Raw genomic sequence first — 21,684 nt, 5'->3', positions numbered from 1 at the left:
CAGTTACGCTAGAGCCCATTTAAAGGCAGCTTTAAATGGCCCATGGCTGGTTTCCAGGATAAATAAATTAAAATTTGGTTGTGAAAGGATGTTAAGAGTTAAAAACAATTTTAATGAAAAGCATTGGTGGACTCAGCACTACTGAGGGTTTTTTGTTTTGTTTTTTAATTTTTTGTAGGCAATTTGAATGTGACAATACTTGAGCAACAATTTGAACACTAAAAAGTGATGGTTCTAGGGGTCATTTAATTTACATTTATCTATCCCTTTACATTTGGATGGCTTTAAAAAATCGTTATCTATCAGTAACTTGATGTCAACAAAAGACCACTAGTATTTTCATTCTCACTTTTTATTCCCTTTGCTTTCATTTTTCCACGATGTTCCTGTTCCTGATATCTAAATGAAGATAACTTTCCTCTATTACCTTGATTTATTAGAAATTGCTGAAAAAATTATAGTATCTAGTGAGTCAGTATTAACAGAAAGCCATTATTGTTTTAAATGCCTTGTTTCCCTCTACTATGAGAGAGAATACATTTGAACCTGGCAATAGTGTTTCGTTCACAAAATCTCTGCCAGCTAAAGTACTACATGCTAGCTTCATTCAGTCTTTTGGGTTATTCCTACTTTCCAGAAAAGGTGTTTTAATTGTGGCTTCTGGCTAGTCTTCCACTGCATGAAAAAAATCAAACAGTAGCCTACATTACTTCCCTGAGCATTCACGTTTCATAAAACATTCATCTCTAAGAAAATATGAAGGAAAATTTTATGTTTCAAGAGCTCATTGTAGCTTTTCAGTATAAACTACTGTTTTTAAGTTGGCTTCTTTATAAATGCTAACTAGTCTTTTAAAGCCAAATTAATCACATTAATTAAAAATCCAAATTAAGTACATCAAAACCCCCCCAAAATATTTTTACTAGTAAAGAAATTAATCATATTTTACTATAATTTACTATAATTGAATTCATAGTAACTATTGCAAATACTTATTGACCAGACAACAGTGTTCTGAAATTGTGTGTCAATAAATACTTTCAAAATTTTGATTATTATTTAGTAGTAATAGAAAAGGATACCATCTTTAATAATTAGAAATAAATTATAAATAAATAAAGCCAGTCTAGTTTCAGGTATTATTATATTAATTATTGAATATTCAATCTTTTCCCTTATTCACTTATTTTATTGGCTCACAGAACATTCTAGTAGTTTAATGACTGATACCTTTTGAAAGTAACATCTTAATCAAACACTGCTCCCTTTTACATGTGGGACTGGGGGTAGGAAATCTTTGTTCAAAAACAGATGAATGACCTCATTTAAATTCTCACCAAATATTTTTGCCTTTGCATTTCTTCATTAGATCCAGATGTTACAGCACGAACTGCCTGTAGCCATTTATACTAATAATCCATGAATTGAGATTTTTTGCTAATAATATAGCAAGCTAAGTTTTTATTGTCATTTTTACTTAAAATGCTAGAAGAGATGGAGGATGATGGCAATTTGCAGTCCACATAGTAGCCTATTTCCAAACCTCCCTCTTTGAATGATACATTAGGAAGTAATAGGCAAGATGTTGTTCTTTCAAAACTTCACTGAGTCATGTGATTTAAAAAAAAAGATTGAAGGACATATTTTACTGATGTATGCAATTGATCAACATGAGAGCAAATGCCAAATAATTTATTACTTAGTCGCAACACTAAACAAAGATCACATTATAAAAAAGACATTACTCATAAATTAAATATATTTGTATATATTTCCATACATATGTGTATAAGAGGAATATGTGGTATGACTTCTTACAGAAGACTGAAGTTACTGTACTTCCCATGTTAGTATTACTATTTAGATGGTATCAAATGGACACAGTACTCATTCATCAAAATTAGTAGTGTCTTATTTTTTAATACATGCTTTTAAATAAATGACAGCCACCTGTGGTCTTTTAGCATAATCCTTCCAAATGAAAACTTACAATTTTTCTGAGACCTGCTGTTTCTATGGAGACTTTAATCTGCTAAGATATTTTCCGATTTCATCTTAGTCTGGGTAGTATTTATTTTTCTCCATCTTAGTTTCATTATAATGACTGACTTTCTTTGCTTTCTGTCTTGCTAATTTTTTTTTTTAATTTGATGCCAACTGTTCCCCATCTATTTTTTTAATCCTAGTCAGAAAGGTACCAGCAATAAGGAGACCTCCACAGAATTATGCCTTAAATAAAAGCTATTAATTTGGATGTTTCTTTCCACTTGATGACACCTTTCCTTCTTTGGAAATTCAATAACATTTACCACAATAATCTACTGACAATATAATAAAATGCTATTATATATAATATAGATAGTTGATATTCATATCTGGTTAGTATCTATATCACAGCAGTTATATTTTATTCAAATAGAAAATCTGAATTATTGTAAAAGTTAAAAATTAATAGAAAAATTAACAGAGACTATTGATTAACATTATATGGAGACAGATTTTGTTAATAAGTTAATATATTCAGTTTTTTACCTATTCTTCAAAAAGAATGAATTTACACATTATAAAAGAGAGAGTAAAGTATAAGATTTGACATTGTTGGGACTTAGGTGGTCCAGTGGACAAGACTTGGTGGTGCTTCCTCTGCAGGGAGCATGGGTTTAATCTCTGGTTGGGGGAGCTAAGATCCTGCATGCCACCCAGAGTGGCCAAAAATAAAAACAAAAAAAAAGATTTGGCATTGTTGTCAAGGGGTTTTCAACATTGTTACTTTAAAAAAAATCAATAATTTTAGAGAGTATATGTAAAGTACAAGGTAACAGTTTCTCTAAGATTCATAATGGAAAAGATTATCATATGTTAAGCATCAAAGAAGATTCCACAAATTTATAAAATCCTGACAAGTAATATATTGAAAATCAAAGTGAAAAGAGTTCAAAGATGACAAATTATCTTAAGAAAGCATAAAGAAAGATATGGCATGAGAAGTACCAGTGCATATATCCTTCATAATTGTATTCATTCTATTGTCTAGAAACAACTGAAGAAAAGAGAATGTGCAAGCAATTATTAGAAATAAAATGAATTTCCCAACAACACACTGCTATTATAGAGGGCAGCATTTATCAGGAACTTACTATATGCTAGGTACTATTGTACACATGTTAACTGAATTCATACGCAAGTAATTTATGAAGGAGGCATTATATTCCATTTTAAAGATGAGGAAACTATCCAAACAACCTAAGTCACTTATCATAAACTACCCAGATAATTCTATCCTAGAAAGGCTGACTCCAGAGCCCATATTCTTATCTACTACACTATACTTGCCCTAAGCCCTACTTCTTGCCTCCCACAACTGACAGAATACTTTGGATTGGATGGAATGAAATTACACTTTCTTAGAATACACTGTGAATGGGGGCTGATATCCCAATTTCCTTGTCTCTACATGCTTCAATTATTCCATGTCCCTTTTATAAAAAACTGTATTTCTCAGTCTCACTTATGTTTTACTTTAGTGGAGCATTTGTTTTCTATCTCTTTCTCTAAAACAAGTGTTTTTAAGAGTCAAAATTATTTTTGAAATACTCATAAATACTAGAAATCCTAATTTCCAAGTAGAATTCACATATCCATACATAAGGTTCTCAGCTGCATATTTCTCCCCATCAATTAACACAAATGTTTGGCTATTGTAATCAATCATATTATTATTGAGAGCCTCAAAATTTACATAATCCATTGATGACAAAGGTTTTATAATTCAATTAGTTCCCAGAAATTTATATTTAATATATTAAAGTCATAAAGTAGGCTGGTAATTTTAAAAACACTTTAATTTACTAATGCTGCATATTTAGCATTTAAATAATATGAGTAATTATAAATAAATAATACAATATTTGAACTTTTATTTTCATATCTTATGATCACTTTAAAATTTCTATTAAATCAAAAATTGCTTGATTTCCAAAAGGATGGCCAATTTATCACATAAGGAGTTAGATGTAAAAACAGGAAAAGAAAAAATTTTACTGTAAACATTCTATCTTCTTTATGCATAATCAATGAAAATTTATTACATTAAAACTTACATAATTTAGTTTAATATCAAAAGTAAAACAGGAATGCTATTTACTGAAAACCATATTTTTTAAATGAAGCTCTACTATTCACTAAGAATACTACATATTGAGATCTATAAGTGGCTATTTTGAAAGTAGGAGTACATATATACTACACAGTTCTAGGAGCATTTATGTAATGAATATAACTTCAATATTTATTGTGTAAGTCCAATAATCACTTTCCAAATTTCAGTCAACTAAGAGGAAAATGATGTGCTAATTAAAGAAATATAAATGTGTAACAAGAAGCAGTAATCTATATATATGTATTGTGCATCTGTTTTATTTCTTCATTTCAAGCACCATGAGCATTTTTTTTTATATATAGGATGTCTCTATTTTCCTAACCCTACACTGTCTACCAAACATTATACTTGCATTTTTATTTACTTCCTGGTTTATATTTTCCTCTGGATTTCCTTTGGCCTACAGCTAAATCTTATATTGTTGAAAATCAGAATTAGAAACTTGACCCTCTTTTTGACTCTGTCTTTCACTTGGCATCAGTATTCTCCCATTCACTATCTTTATAGACATCATATCCTCAGAATCTTCCTTAATTCTAGGACACCAGAAAAGATAAAGGAAACAGATTCTCCTCTCAGATTCTTCATAGGAGCCAGTACCACTGACACTTTAAATTGTGCAGTCACACTGATTTGGAACTTCTGAACTGCAGAATTGTAGGAGGATCGATTTGTATTGTTTAAGCTACTAAAAGTATGATGACTTGTTGCAGCAGAAATAATACAGTCCAAGCACAGAGTCCAGATAGTTTTCTGAGGATGAAGTTCAGAGAAGGAAAAAAAAAAAAAGAAAAAGAGATAAGTCACTGTGTTGATTAGGTGTCAATATCTGGGTATATTGGTTAAATAAAGCTAGATTATCTGGAGAGGGCTGCTATATAGGTCCTTCTTGATACCCAGCTGCCTCTGCTACACCTATGAGGACCCTGCCTCAGAGCTGCAGTAACGAGAAGAGGCTAACTGTCTATATTGTGATTCATTATCACTCCCTTAGGTGAAGAGAGATAATTCTGAGGTGTGTTCTACATTTTCTCCCAGAGTTGTTTTAATTTACCCAATAATATAATATTTATTAGCTTTTTCTCCTTCCCTTTACTTCCCCCTTCCCAAACTGGTATTCTGGGGATTGTTTCACAAATATAACACTTACACTCAAATTTTTATCCCTCGGTCTGCTTCTGGGAAACATAATCTAAGACACTGTAACAAATCACAATTTAAAAATAATGAATATTCATTCACTAGATATTTTGTCAGTCATAGTTGTCACTTCCTAGGAAGATAAACTAACTCTGGACTGGCCGAATTAAACAAAGAATATATCAAGTAGACACACAGCAGCTCACAGAATCTTTGGAAGAACTAGAGAAGAAAGATTTCAATTAAGTACTCAGGAAGAATTCCCCAAAACTGAGTAGCTATCTAGTGATCACTAGTAGTGATCTAGTGACAGAACTCCTGGAATTGCCACTAGACTCTAGTTGGACTGCTGTTACTTCTGCTGCCTTCTTCTGCTCTAAAAAATTAATTGAACTGTAGCTACTAATGCTGGCTTGTCTGGTGGTGCAGTGGTAAAAAATCTGCCTGTCAATGCCGGAGATGTGGGTTTGATCACTGAGTTGGGAAGATCCCCTGGAGAAGGAAATGGCAACCCACTCCAGTATTCTTGCCTGGGAAATCCCATGGACAAAGGAGCCTGGTGGGCTACAGTCCACGGTGTAGCAATGAGTTGGACACAACAGAATGACGGAGCACAATACAACTACTAATGTCACTGATAAAATTGCCACTTCTGTACTAAGGACATAATTGTACTTACCCTGGTGCTACCCAAGAGAAAAATGTTCTACTACTTCATGCTTCTTATGCCGCTAGTTGATGAGTTAAGTATGAAGTGACTCCATTTGACTGCCAAGACAGAGTTAACATATCTACTTTCTGATGGAAAGGGAGGCTGTGAAAATGAGTGTTTAGCAATCTCAACTTTTTAATAACAACAGGCAATTTCTACTTACCACCAACACTCATAAGGTGGGGAATTTCTTAACTATGAAGAGGGTCCTGATACTATTTGACCAAAAGGAATGTCAATGTTAAGTGAACATTACTTATCTGAAAACACATATGAGAGTTTCTGCCACCTTACAATTACATAATTCTCTGAAACCAAACTCAAAGTTACCAGAAACAATAGAAATTTTAATCATCTACTTGCCCTGATTTGGGATACACCACCTCCATAAGAGTCAATAACTCCAACTTAATATGGTTCTACCATGCTTCCCAAACCCCATTTAAATATCAGAGGAAAACTATGGATTCTTTCTTTATTTTTACTGCATAAGGGAATATTTATTGATGTAGGAAAATATTCACTTTTTAAAATTCATGTGTAAGACAAGACAAGAAAAGGATTACCATTGTGTGTGATCTCAGCTTTCTCCTCTCTCTACCTGAAAAGAATTCTAACTCTGCCCAGTAGGTTTCTTTCTTTTTGATGTATTATTTTATATGGCATATTGTATGGAATTATGTCCCTGGAAAGGCTCACTAGTGCCAGTAAGAGATATAGCAGGCACATCTCCTAGGCTTGGAATCCCCCAATAGCTGGTCTTATTCAAAAACTGCTTTTCAGTTCTTACTTTATGGTTGCAGCTCTTGGAGAAAACGAGAGACATTTGCAATCACTGCTCATAATTCTCTCATTTCACTGTGTACTTGTTACTGGACCAGTTAGGTTACAGCAGATCTCCTGCTATTCTCAAGAAATTAAAATATAACTGCTCTATTTTGTCTTCAAACCCTGTATTTTTTCCCCAATAACTTTCAAGGGCTATCATGGGTCCTTATATCAAATTCCTTATATCAAAGTCCTGATGCCTTTTCTAAGGTGTCACTTTCCTTTTATCTCCCCACCTTTGCTAGTGGATACTTCCTTCTTTCACCAAGAGAATACTGACATATCATCACATTCTAGAAGAGAAAAAGTTGGCTTTACCCCATTTCTTAACCTGACACTCAAGTAAAAGCCATAAAAACAGGCCTAAATAGAAATCTTAATGAAACTCCACTGAGGGATTCACATCGCTATGATGATTAATTTCATATGTCATCTTGACTGAATCTTGGGATGCCCAGACAGCTGTTTAAATGTATATTTGTGCATGTCTGTGAGGGTTTTTCCTAGAGACTAGCATCTGAACTGGTGGTTTGTACAAAGCAGCACAATATGAGCAGGCATTGTTGAACCAGTTAAGGATCCAAATATAGAACCAAGAGACAGAAGACTGCTTGACCTGGACATTGGTTTCTCCTGACCTTAGACTGGGACTTACACTATTAGTGTTTCTGATTCTCAGGAATTTGAACTCAGACTAGAATTTACATCTCTGTGTTTCCTGCGCCTCCAATTTATAGATGGAAACTTGCAGAGCTTCTCAGCTTCCATAATTATGTGAGCCAATTCCTTTTAATAAACTAAACACACACACACACACACTCTGTCTCCCCCTCCCTCCCTCCCTCCCTCCCTCCCTCCCTCCCTCTCTCCCCCTCCCTCCCTCCCTCTCTCTCCCCCTCCCTCCCTCCCTCTCTCCCCCTCCCTCCCTCCCTCTCTCCCCCTCCCTCCCTCCCTCTCTCCCTCCCCCTCCCTCCCCCTCAGTTTTGTTTTTTGGAAAATGCTGACTAGTAGAGTCATTCCTAGAGTAAGGCTGACTAAAGACCTTTGTGAAAGTCATTCAGTTGTGTCCAACTCTTTACAACCCCATGGACTATACAATCCATGGAATTCTCCAGGCAAGAACACTGGAGTGGGTAGCCATTCCCTTCTCCAGGGTATCTTCCCAACCTGGGGATTGAACCCAGGTTTCCTGCACTGGGGGCAGATTCTTTACCAGCTGAGCCACAAGGGAAGCCCAAAGACCTTTAAGCTATAATATTATTACCTACAAGTAACGGATTACTTCCTGGTTTGCTGGAGGCCCCCAAGCCATATTCACCCTAACAACACTTAGAAGAAATCTCCTTTGGTTGGAGGCCATTGTTTCAATTGTAGCTATAGCTGTAATCAGTATGCAAATCAGGTACTCCATAATGTTATCAGCTTTCAAAATCAAAGAAATTAGATGCCTTTGAAATTTTTAAGTACTCTGATGCTGCATTTATTTTACCACAAACACTGCTATCTACAGTAGTAAATTAAAAGAAAATTATTACTATAAAAATATTCTTTGAACTAACCTATTTAAGTGAGTCTCCTTTTTTTTTTACTGAAAGAAGTCTGGTGTGAGACACAAAAGATATTCACACAATTTATGTTCACTGCCTCTTCTTCCTTCATTAAGCAACCCTGAAATCATGAGAGAGTTATTTTGTATCTACTCTCTTCTTTTATCAGTAGAGGAATACTAGAAGTGTTTAGCCTAAGTACACAGAGATGTTTGAAGTTGGTCTCTTAGGAAGATATGCAAAAGTAAGTGTTGGCTTTTCCATTGGATTTCTGAGCAGATTTTATTCCAAACTCTAAATGAACAATTTCTTGCTATTCTGAAACTATGTCACAGTTTCCTGTATCTGTGCATTTACTTACACGGTTTCTTTTCTCCTCATTCCCATTATCTTCTCCATCTGTGCTGTCCATTTTCAAGGATCTCAAATTTATTGTGCTCCAAAATACTTCTCTTGGTTCTCTTAGCCAAAGGGAACTGTGCACTTTTAAATCATCATAATACTTTACAAATTCAGCACATTCTGCTTTGAATTACAGCTGTGTCATGCTTGTCCTAGCCTCTTATGGGTCCGTGGGCTACCTGAGGCCTGACTCCTTGGGCTTACCTGAGCAGCATATATCAGTTGAACCACATACTCAGAAAATATTTGTTGAAATTATTTGAACTGTATGAATTCTAAATCAGATCATTTAAAACAATAACATGTCTTAAAAAAGAGATCAGACTTTCTGTAGGATTGAGAGAAAACATGTACTTTGGACCAAGGCACATAAGATTGAAATTTTGGCTCTATAACCAATCACCTGAGTGGTAAAAGACCAATTATTAAAGCTCTCCCTAAGCTTCAGGTTCCTAATGTGTAAAATATAAGTGGTAATATTCACTTTTCAGGGCTCTTACCCCACTATCTCCGGAGAAGGCGATGGCACCCCACTCCAGTACTCTTGCCTGGAAAACCCCATGGATGGAGGAGCCTGGTGGGCTGCAGTCCATGGGGTCACTAAAAGTCGGACACGACTGAGCGACTTCACTTTGACTTTTCACTTTCATGCATTGGAGAAGGAAATGGCAACCCACTCCAGTATTCTTGCCTAGAGAATCCCAAGGACGGTGGAGCCTGGTGGGCTGCCGTCTATGGGGTCACACAGAGTCGGACACGACTGAAGCAACTTAGCAGCAGCAGCAGCAGCACCCCACTATCTCATGCTAGTATGAGATAGTATGTGGCAATCACCTGTCATTTGGTATACAAATCTCAGAAATTAGAATTATTATATACATCAGTGTAAATGAAATCCAACAGGTATTTGTGTAAATCCAGTTCGTCTACTATCTGTATGATGATGTAGAAAAGTGGCAATACTGAAAATAAAGTCAGTTATTTGATACTTCAACAAACATTACAATATTTTTGTTTGAAAATTACACAGTGATAAATACTTCATTAAGCACATTAAAATCAATACAAAAGGGAAGTAGCTCATTAACTATTAGATAACTGACATATATTTGAAATACAGACATCTGTATTGCTCTTTAAGGCAAACGCACAGTCATTTAAGCTATGTATCTGTCTTTATTTTGTATGTCAAAGAGGATTGATGAAAGTAAAAAAGCTGAAGAAAAACAAAAATTCTGCATAAAATGCCTAAGAGGTTTTTTTTTCCCCCTCTACTCAGTTATTTCTATGCTTTGGAACAGAAACACATTTGAATGTTGTATTGCCTTCAAAGTGGGGAATGACTATTATACATAAAGTCACAATATGTAGCCTAACAATTTTAGAGGAGAGCTAAAATTTAAATCACTCCTGGTACTCACAATTCTGCTGCTCTCAGAAGGATCCAAATGGGACGACTTGGTCAGGCAACTGAAGAATAGTGGAGGATACATCTATAAGCACAAGAAATAATTTATTCTTTCAGTAATCTATTTCCCAGAGCCCCCAGATTTGCCTGGCAGGTAGTAGCAGTAGTAGTAGTAGCAGTAGTGTATGTTCAGTAATGTCTGACTCTTTGTAACCCCATGAACTGTAGCTTGTCAGGCTCCCCTGTCCACAGGCTTTTCCAGGCAAAAATAGTAGAGCGGGTTGCCATTTCCTCCTCCAGGGTATCTTCCCAACCAGGATTGAACCCAATTCTCCTGCCTGCATCTCCTGCACTGGCAGGAGGCTCCATCTGGGGCACCAGGGTAGTAGGATCTTGATAAATATTTGTTCTTGGATGAAAAATGATGCCTGCCACATTTGCAAACAAAGAATGCTGTGGCATTCTAGCCATCACCCACAACCTACCAGACCCTGATAGTAAGCCCTGAGGAGCTCAGGAAGGAGAAAAAGGGGCTTTCCTCAGCCACCCACAATGGTGCACCCTGAGGAGACTCAGGATGGGGAAGAACTGGATCCTGGTCTTAGCTAGCCAAGGTGCAAGGAGCCCAGACTTTTGCATCTTTCTATACTTAGAAAAGCTTAAAAAAAAAAAAAAGAAAGAAAGAAATGTTTTATTTTCTTCTATTAACAGTAATCTTTTGATGTTCTGATTACCTGGTTTATGTTGCAAAACTCCTATATAACCTGGTTCATCCTTTACCTCTTCAGAATAGTCCCTTAGTGCGATCTGGGAGTATATCTTTCAGGCTATGTACAAGCTGGGTCCTGTCCGACTCTTTGCCACCCCATGGACTGTAGACCGCCAGGCTCCTCTTTCCATGGGATTTCCCAGGCAGGAATAGTGGAGTGGGTATTCATCCATTTCCTTCTCCAGGGGATCCTCCTCACACAGGATAGAACCATATCTCTTGCACTGGCAGGTGGATTCTTCACCACTGAGCCACCTAGGATGCCTCTTCCAGGCTTTACTCCTCAGGAAATTCACCAAATCAAACATAATTTTCAACTTTCAGGTTGTGCATATTTTTCAGTTAACAGCTGAATGACTTATTTAACACATATTTGAAATATAGACAATACACAAAGGTTACTGTGATCAAACTACCAGGTATATATATATATAGATAGATAGATAGACAGACAGATATATAGTGTAAATCTTTTGCTTTATATTCAGATCAGATCAGATCATATCAGTCGCTCAGTCGTGTCCGACTCTTTGCAACCCCATGAATTGCAGCATGCCAGGCCTCCCTGTCCATCACCAACTCCCGGAGTTCACTCAGACTCAACGTCCATCGAGTCAGTGATGCCATCCAGCCATCTCATCCTTTGTCGTCCCCTTCTCCTCCTGCTCCCAATCCCTCCCAGCATCAGAGTCTTTTCCAATGAGTTAACTCTTTGCATGAGGTGGCCAAAGTACTGGAGTTTCAGCTTTAGCATCATTCCTTCCAAAGAAATTGCAGGGCTGATCTCGTTCAGAATGGACTGGTTGGATCTCCTTGCGGTCCAAGGGACTCTCAAGAGTCTTCTCCAACACCACAGTTCAAAAGCATCAATTCTTTGGCGCTCAGCCTTCTTCACAGTCCAACTCTCACATCCATACATGACCACAGGAAAAACCATAGCCTTGACTAGACGAAACTTTGTTGGCAAAGTAATGTCTCTGCTTTTCAATATGCTATCTAGGTTGGTCATAACTTTTCTTCCAAGGAGTAAGCGTCTTTTAATTTCATGGCTGCAATCACCAGCTGTAGTGATTTTTGAGCCCCCCAAAATAAAGTCTGACACTGTTTCCACTGTTTCCCCATCTATTTGCCATGAAGTGATGGGACTGGATGCCATGATCTTCGTTTTCTGAATGTTGAGCTATAAGCCAACTTTTTCACTCTCCACTTTCACCTTCATCAAGAGGCTTTTGAGTTCCTCTTCGCTTTCTGCCATAAGGGTGGTGTCATCTGCATATCTGAGGTTATTGAGATTTCTCCTGGCAATCTTGATTCCAGCTTGTGCTTCTACCATTCCAGCGTTTCTCATGATGTACTCTGCATATAAGTTAAATAAGCAGGGTGACAATATACAGCCTTGACGTACTCGTTTTCCTATTTGGAACCAGTCTGTTGTTCCATGTCCAGTTCTAACTGTTGCTTCCTAACCTGCATACAGATTTCTCAAGAGGCAGATCAGGTGGTCTGGTGTTCCCATCTCTTTCAGAGTTTTCCACAGTTTATTGTGATCCACACAGTCAAAGGCTTTGGCATAGTCATAAAGCAGAAATAGATGTTTTTCTGGAACTCTCTTGCTTTTTCCATGATCCGGTGGATGTTGGCAATTTGATCTCTGGTTCCTCTGCCTTTTCTAAAAGCAGCTTGAACATCAGGAAGTTCACTGTTCACATATTGCTGAAGCCTGGCTTGGAGAATTTTGAGCATTACTTTACTAGCATGTGAGATGAGTGCAATTGTGTGGTAGTTTGAGCATTCTTTGGCATTGCCTTTCTTTGGGATTTGAATGAAAACTGACCTTTTCCAGTCCTGTGGCCACTGCTGAGTTTTCCAAATTTGCTGGCATATTGAGTGCAGCACTTTCACAGCATCATCTTTCAGGATTTGGAATAGCTCAACTGGAATTCTATCACCTCCACTAGCTTTGTTCATAGTGATGCTTTCTAAGGCCCACTTGACTTCACATTGCAGGATGTCTGGCTCTAGGTTAGTGATCACACCATCATGATTATCTGGGTCGTGAAGATCTATTTTGTACAGTTCTTCTGTGTATTCTTGCCATCTCTTCTTAATACCTTCTGCTTCTGTTAGGTCCATACCATTTCTGTCCTTTTTCGAGCCCATCTTTGCATGAAATGTTCCTTTGGTATCTCTGATTTTCTTGACGAGATGTCCAGTCTTTCCCATTCTGTTGTTTTCCTCCATTTCTTTCCGTTGATTGCTGAAGAAGGCTTTCTTATCTCTTCTTGCTATTCTTTGGAACTCTGCATTCAGATGTTTATATCCTTCCTTTTCTCCTTTGCTTTTTGCTTCTCTTCTTTCACAACTATTTGTAAGGCCTCCCCAGACAGCCATTTTGCTTTTTTTGCATTTCTTTTCCATGGGGATGGTCTTGATCCCTGTCTCCTGTACAATGTCACGAACCTCATTCCATAGTTCATCAGGCACTCTATCAGATCTAGGCCCTTAAATCTATTTCTCACTTCCACTGTATAATCATAAGGGATTTGATTTAGGCCATACCTGAATGGTCTAGTGGTTTTCCCTACTTTCTTCAATTTAAGTCTGAATTTGGCAATAAGGAGTTCATGGTCTGAGCCACAGTCAGCTCCTGGTCTTGATTTTGCTGACTGTATAGAGCTTCTCCATCTTTGGCTGCAAAGAATATAATCAATCTGATTTCGGTGTTGACCATCTGGTGATGTCCATGTATTAGTAAAAATTGAAAAAACAAAAAACAGAGTTTCAGTTGCCATGCTGTGGACAGGGAGGCCTGAATCTTAGCTCTACGCGGGTGTTGGGGCTCCAAAGCCCGCGTGGGACTCTCTAGCCCGCTAGCCTTACTTGCCTGCTCCTCCGGCTTTTGGCCCGGAGCTTGGCCCCGCCTACTCGCCCAGTGCTGTTCAAGACGGTCGCCTGCGGTCATGGTGCCCTCCTAGAAGGAGCCCGCCACCTCGTGGGGGATCAGTGAAACTTAACCACTGGGGTCCCGCCTCCTTGGGGGCTGCTTGGCTGCTTAGTCCTGGAGCCTCTGATGGCCGGAGGTGGCCACAGCAGAACATGTGGAAGATAGAGCTGGTGAGCGCTGGGCTCCCTGAGCTCCGTGAGGCCAAGTCGGACTGGCTGGTGACGTTGGCCACCCTGTGAGGCAACCGGTCCGTGTTCAGCATTCCAGAACGCCTGCGACGTGCTCTTCACATCACTGCTGAAGAGCTTGGGGTCCAAGGACAGTGGCAAGATTGTCTTCAAGACAGCTTGGGTAAGTGCTCTCTCCATGGGGATGATTGTCTTCTGCTGCCCGTTAGCGTCTTCACAGAGATGTTTGATTATCAGAAAACAGGTGTGGTGGTTGCTGCTGTTGAGGTTGTTGGACGCTTGCCCGGTTCTTTAATAAGCTCCATTGAGCCTCTATATCTTTTCTTGTGGAATCCTGTTTGCCAGGACTTGCGAAAATCCTGTTTGCCTACCTGCCTTCACTGGTCATTCGGGGGCACTATTTCAAGAAGCTCCTTGGACGAGTGAATGCCACTCTGATCGCTGGCAGCAATGCCTTCCTGGTTTTGCTGCCTTTCCTTCTGAGGGTTCTGACTGACAGCTGGGGCCTCTTTAGACACAGAGTCCTCTGCCTCTTCACATTTGTTCTCTTTCTGGCTGGCTTTACTTACGGACTCCTGGCCTTCTGTGTAAAGATGGTGGGACCAAAGGAGCCAACAGATTCTCCCTCTTTTCCCGGAGAAACTGCAGTTATCCCCAGTTCGGTTTTGCCGTCTTCAGGGTGACAGCTTATGTTGTGTCGGCAGTTGGAATATCGGTTGCACTTTTAGGAAACCCTGTGCCTTATTTTCTCTTGAGTTGGCCATGCCTTGCTGGGGTCATTTCAGAAGTGGAGTGCTGCTTCTTAGCCACACTGAGCCAAGACCAAAGTTTTCTTTGACTTGCAAGTTTCCCTTCTGTTCCCTCAAAACTAGAACAGAGGCAAGGTTGGACCACCCCCACCCTCAGCATGCTGAGCAGCCACGGACTGAACTCAGGAGCAAATGGGCTAATGTGAATGAGAGGTTATCACATAACCCTTTTTCCAGCTTCCGCATCTCCTCCTTTAGTCTAGTTTCTTGCCTGGAGAATCCCATGGATAGAGGATCCTGGCAGGCTATGGTCCATAGGGTCACAAAGAGTCAGACACAACAGGATCCACTTAGCACAGCACAGCATAGCACATTTTGTGAATATGAGAAAATTAAAATGCTTTTCACAATCTATAACAAGCAGTTTATATACATAGTTTTATGTTCAATTTTGTTTCCTGCAATAAACATAAAGCATTAGCTGAAGAAACCATGAGCAAATGTATAAATTCTAGAAAGTTATGATTTTTATATCAACTAGAAAGCAAATTATGATAGAGAAAAATAAGTATTAAACTATTTATACATGATATAATTAAATACTTTGAAATTCTATTTATTTCTGTTTGGGGCTGTACAGCTATATTTTGTTTGTTTTTAATTTGGTGGAATTAATTGTAATTGGACTGACTCATCAAAAGTAGCTATTAATTATACAGGAGACCCTTCAAAAGAAACTTAGCCTATACTGAACCATAGTTTGATTCAGAGCTGTGTGTGAGATGTTTTTAATCTGTACTATATTTTGTGAGTGACCATGGTAACAACTGTGTTACATCCTTATACAACTATTTTATTTCTTTATCTCTATATTTAGTCTTCAATAGTTTATGCTCAGATATTTAAAAATTATTTTTCCTTTCTCAAGGAATTAGCAAGACAAAACAATTCTCTGAGATGAGATTTAGAATTTAAAAATCATATTCTTGCTGCTCTTGTTTTTCAGAATGGATTTTTGTGTTAGCAAAAACAATTACCAGTGTTGTTTTTAATGCTACAATTTAATAATTTGTGTAAAAGTATTTAGCAGTGAATAGCTACAGTCTGTTGCCTCTGATAGGTCTTATTTTTTTCATCTTTTGTCCTCTTCTCTTTGATATTCACTGAGAATTATAGGGTTATTTGATGTCTGTTAGTTGTAAAAATAAAGTATTAATAGACTATGTATATATATATATATATACTGAAAAATAATGGGCACATTGAATTGGCTTGAGTTGTTATGTGAGTCATATTAGATTAGTCTACAGTTTGAAAATAGCTATTTTCCATGGCTCAGATGGTAAAGAATCTGCCTGCAATGAGGGAGACCCATGTTAAATCCCTGGTTTGGGAAGATCCCCTGGAGAAGGCAATGGCAACCCACTCCAGTATTCTTGCCTGGAGAAATCCATGGACAGAGGAGTCTGAGGGGCTACAGGACACTGTGTCGCAGAGTTGGACATGAGTGAGCAACTTTCACAGTTTAGAAATAAATACTTCCAAATAAATATAATAATAAAAATATTATTCTTTTTGAAACTAGTTTTATTTCCCAAAGTAACCTATAATAGTCAAATCTCTATAAGGTGCCTGCTATTCAAATTTCTAAATGTTAAAAGGTGGCTTTAATCAAGGGGATTGCAGATAGTTAATTCTGTGGTTGTCCCTTTCTTTGATTTGAACCTAATTATTTATGTACATTACTATCTTGTTAATTTACTCTTTATTCTCATCTACATTTACATTAGACACAGGAGAAATTAGGACAGCAACATCTGTCTTTAATGAAATAGAAATAGTTATATAACTATTGTCATCATCATTCAAGACTGCATTTTGTTGTTCTGCACACTCAAACAGTCACATCAGATATACCAAACAGAAGCAACAGCACTAAGAAAAGCAAATTAGTTTACTCTACAAAGAATTAGAAACATGAATCCAAAAGTCCTATTATATTCACTTCAGTTGTTTTCTGGCTGATTGATAATTTTAAATAATTTATAATTTTAGGATATATCTCAAATAATTTTTCCCTTTATAAAATAAAGAAATAATACAGATATATGACAAAAACATAGTTCAAATGATAAGAAAGGCTCAAAATGAAAATCTCTTTCTCTGTCCTACTGTTTCTTCCCAGAAAATAACCCTGTCAAATTCCAATTTTTTGAAGTTTTTTTTTTTTAATTGAAACGTAGTATATTTATAATATTTATTAGTTTTGGGTGAATAACATAGTGCTTCTTTTTTTAAATGTATTCAATATTTTTAAGATTCTACACCATGTAAAGTTATTTTAAAATAATGGCTATTCCCATGCTGTACAAAATATCTTTGTAGCTCATTTATTTTTATGTATTAAGAATAGTGTGTAGCTCTTAATCCCATACCTTTATCTCATCCTTTCCCCTCCCTCTTTCCAATGGTAACTGTTTGTTGGTTTTTGTTTTCTGTGTTTGTGATTGTGTCTTTTCTGCTATATGTATTCATTTTTTAATTTTTCAAGATTCCATATAAAAATGATAACATACAGTATTTGTCTTTGTTGTCCTCTTCTCCTCCTACCTTCAATCTGTACCAGCCTCAGGGTCTTTTCAAATGAGTCACTTTTTCACATCAGGTGGCCAAAGTATTGGAGGTTCAGCTCCAGCATCAGTCCTTCTAATGTTTTTCAGGATTGATTTCGTTTAGGATTGACTGGTTTAATCTAAGCATGAGTTTCTTCAGCACTCAGCTTTCTTTATGGTCAAACTCTCACATCCATACATGACCACTGGAAAAACCATAGCTTTGACTATACGGACATTTGTCAGCAAAGTAATATCTCTGCTTTTTAATATGCTGCCTATGTTTGTCATAGCTTTTCTTCCAAGGAGCACGTGTCTTTTAGTTTCATGGCTGCAGTCACCATCTGCAGTGATTTTGGAGCCCAACAAAATAAAATCTGTTACTATTTCCATTTTTTCACTATTTGCCATGAAGTGATGGGACCAGATGCCATGATGTTAGTTTTCTGAATGTTGAGTTTTAAGCCAACTTTTTCACTCTCCTCTTTCACTTTCATCAAGAGGCTCTTTAGTTTTTCTTCACTTTCTGCCATAAAGGTGGTGTCATCTGTATATCTGAGGTTATTTATATTTCTCGTGGCAATCTTGATTCCAGCTTGTGCTTCATTGAGACCAGCATTTTGCATGATGTATGCTGCATGTAAGTTAAATAAGCAGGGTGACAGTATGTTCTTTACTTCCGTCCCTCTTCAATTTCTCCTGGCAGTTTCTCTGGTACCTCTGCCTTTTCTAAATCCAGCTTGAACATCTGGAAGTTCTTGGTTCATGTACTGTTGAAGCTTAGCTTGGAGAATTTTGAGTGTTACTTTGCTAGCATGTGAAATGAGTGCAATTGGGTGGTAGTTTGCACATTCTTTCGAACTGCCTTTCTTTGGGATTGGAATGAAAACTGACCTTTTCCAGTCCTGTGATCATTGCTGAGTTTTCCAAATTTGCTGACATTTTGAGTGTAGCACTTTAACGGCATCGTCTAGGATTTTAAATACCTCAGCTGGAATCCCATCACCTCCATAAGCTTTGTTCCTATTGATGCTTCCTAAGGCCCACTTGACTTTTCAGTCCAAGAAATCTGGCTCCAGGTGAGTGATTGCACCATTGTGGTTATCTGGGTCACGAAGATCATTTTTGTATAGATATGTGTATTCTTGCCACCTCTTAATATCTTCTGCTTCTGTCATGTTCATACCATTTCTATTCTTTATTGTGTCCATCTTTGCATGAAATGTTCCCTTGGTATCTCTAATTTTCTTGAAGAGATCTCTAATATTTCCCATTCATTGTGATAAAAAGGACATCATTTTTGGGTGTTAGTTCTAGAAGGTCTTGTAGGTTTTTCAGAGAAACGTTGAGGTATACATTTATATTATATTATATCATATTATATTATATTTATAGTGACTGAAGTATCAATTTTTGATTTATCTATTTTTTCTCCACTGTAAAATATTTAATTCTTACTGCCTCTCCCTCCCTGGTTTGCCTTAAAGAATTTCACCCTTTCTTTGCATTAATATTTGTTTTCAAGGTTTACATGGAAAATCCAAATTTATTTTTGATGCTAATGCAATCTAGAAGCTAAGTCTGTAAAATTTTCTTCAATGTCTATTAGGATAACAAAGTCAAAATATATATCACACATGAACTGACTTCTTCATTCACATATTTTTTTTTCCATCAAAGTGTATCAGTTCAGTTCAGTTCAGTTGCTTAGTCGTGTCTGACTCTTTGTTACCCCATGAATCACAGCACGCCAGGCCTCTCTGTCCATCACCAACTCCCGGAGTTCACCCAGACTCACGTCCATCGAGTCAGTGATGCCATCCAGCCATCTCATCCTCTGTCGTCCCCTTCTCCTCCTGCCCCCAGCATCAGAGTCTTTTCCAGTGAGTCAACTCTTCGCATGAGGTGGCCAAAGTACTGGAGTTTCAGCTTCAGTATCATTCCCTCCAAACAAATCCCAGGGCTGATCTCCTTCGGAATGGACTGGTTGGATCTCCTTGCAGTCCAAGGGACGCTCAAGAGTCTTCTCCAACACCACAGTTCAAAAGCATCAATTCTTCGGCGCTCAGCCTTCTTCACAGTCCAACTCTCACATCCATACATGACCACAGAAAAAACCATAGCCTTGACTAGATGGACCTTTGTTGGCAAAGTAATGTCTCTGCTTTTGAATATGCTATCTGGGTTGGTCATAACTTTTCTTCCAAGGAGCACGTGTCTTTTAGTTTCATGGCTGCAGTCACCATCTGCAGTGATTTTGGAGACCCCAAAAATAAAGTCTGACACTGTTTCCACTGTTTCCCCATCTAATTTGCCATGAAGTGATGGGACCAGATGCCATGATCTTCGTTTTCTGAATGTTGAGCTTTAAGCCAACTTTTTCACTCTCCACTTTCACCTTCATCAAGAGGCTTTTTAGTTCCTCTTCACTTTCTGCCATAAGGGTGGTGTCATCTGCATATCTGAGGTTATTGAGATTTCTCCTGGCAATCTTGATTCCAACTTGTGTTTCTTCCAGTCCAGCGTTTCTCATGATGTACTCTGCATATAAGTTAAATAAGCAGGGTGACAATATACAGCCTTGACGTACTCCTTTTCCTATTTGGAACCAGTCTGTTGTTCCATGTCCATTTCTAACTGTTGCTTCCTGACCTGAATACAGATTTCTCAAGAGGCAGATCAGGTGGTCTGGTGTTCCCATCTCTTTCAGAATTTTCCACAGTTTATTGTGATCCACACAGTCAAAGGCTTTGGCATAGTCATAAAGCAGAAATAGATGTTTTTCTGGAACTCTCTTGCTTTTTCCATGATCCAGCGGATGTTGGCAATTTGATCTCTGGTTCCTCTGCCTTTTCTAAAACCAGCTTGAACATCAGGAAGTTCACCGTTCACATTTTGCTGAAGCCTGGCTTGGAGAATTTTGAGCATTACTTTACTAACGTGTGAGATGAGTGCAATTGTGCATTCTTTGGCATTGCCTTTCTTTGGGACTGGAATGAAAACTGACCTTTTCCAGTCCTGTGGCCACTGCTGAGTTTTCCAAATGTGCTGGCATATTGAGTGCAGCACTTTCATAGCATCATCTTTCAGGATTTGAAATAGCTCCACCGGAATTCTATCACTTCCACTAGCTTTGTTCGTAGTGATGCTTTCTAAGGCCTACTTGACCTCACATTCCAGGATGTCTGGCTGTAGGTCAGTGATCACATCATCGTGATTATCTGGGTTGTGAAGCTCTTTTTTGTACAGTTCTTCTGTGTATTCTTGCTATCTCTTCTTAATATCTTCTGCTTCTGTTAGGTCCATACCATTTCTGTCCTTTATTGAGCCCATCTTTGCATGAAATGTTCCCTTGGTATCTCTAATTTTCTTAAAGAGATCTCTAGTCTTTCCCATTCTGTTGTTTTCCTCTATATCAAAGTGTATAGAATTTGTAAAACAACACAATATAACAAAAACTGTTCAACCTAGGTGATTGAATACATGGATATCAGTTTTTTCATGTTATAAATGAGGATTTTAGATGTAGAATCACTAAAATAATTTTCATATTCAATGAGTGAAAATAAATACATAAATAGCACTATTTCTAGGAATACATACCCTAACCAAATGATTTGCTAAGTTTTATTGAATTGAAATATATATTTCATCAATAAAATTATATAAATTGGTAATTATAGATCAATCACAGTTGGCACGTTATCTAAACAACTCTTTTCTTTCCATTTTCCTTGCTTATGAAATGAACTTCCCTTCTCAATTTAGCTTCCCATTAAAGGTGGGAAACATTGGGCTGGGCAGACAATATTTTTTTTTCATACATGAATCATAGTCAACAAATATATGTTTTAGGATCTATATTATCCATGTACTATACTAGCTGATGGAGATTCAAAAAACATAATATAAACCTAAATACAAAGAAATACAAAACATATAAAAACAACACTAATTTATGAAATATAAATAATTATATTTTCTATATTGTATTATAAGTCTTACCACATAGAAAATACAATTATTGAAATATTCACAGAGTTATCTGGAAATGAAGAAAGTAGACCTTGATCCAGACAATGGGTACAGAGTAAAAAAGAAAATAAAAAGAAATAACACTTTTTATTACATAAAAGGAAATAGTACTTTTCATAGGCTTAATATGCTATTTGTTATTGATTGTTAAAATGAAAGGTTTGTTTTTAGGGATTACTATTACAGCAGAA

The 21,684-nt window shown here is 37.4% G+C and overlaps 1 pseudogene; it reads left to right on the top strand.

Moving 5' to 3' along the window:
* Positions 1-13,925: 13,925 nt before the first annotated feature.
* LOC133228458 (monocarboxylate transporter 10-like) lies at positions 13,926-15,336 on the top strand (annotated as a pseudogene).
* The last annotated feature ends 6,348 nt before the right edge of the window (positions 15,337-21,684 follow it).

Source organism: Bos javanicus, chromosome 17 (assembly GCF_032452875.1).
Source record: "Bos javanicus breed banteng chromosome 17, ARS-OSU_banteng_1.0, whole genome shotgun sequence".
Classification (NCBI taxonomy): domain Eukaryota; kingdom Metazoa; phylum Chordata; class Mammalia; order Artiodactyla; family Bovidae; genus Bos; species Bos javanicus.
The sequence above is the reverse complement of the archived record's forward strand: the minus strand, read 5'-3'. Positions and strand labels throughout refer to the sequence as shown.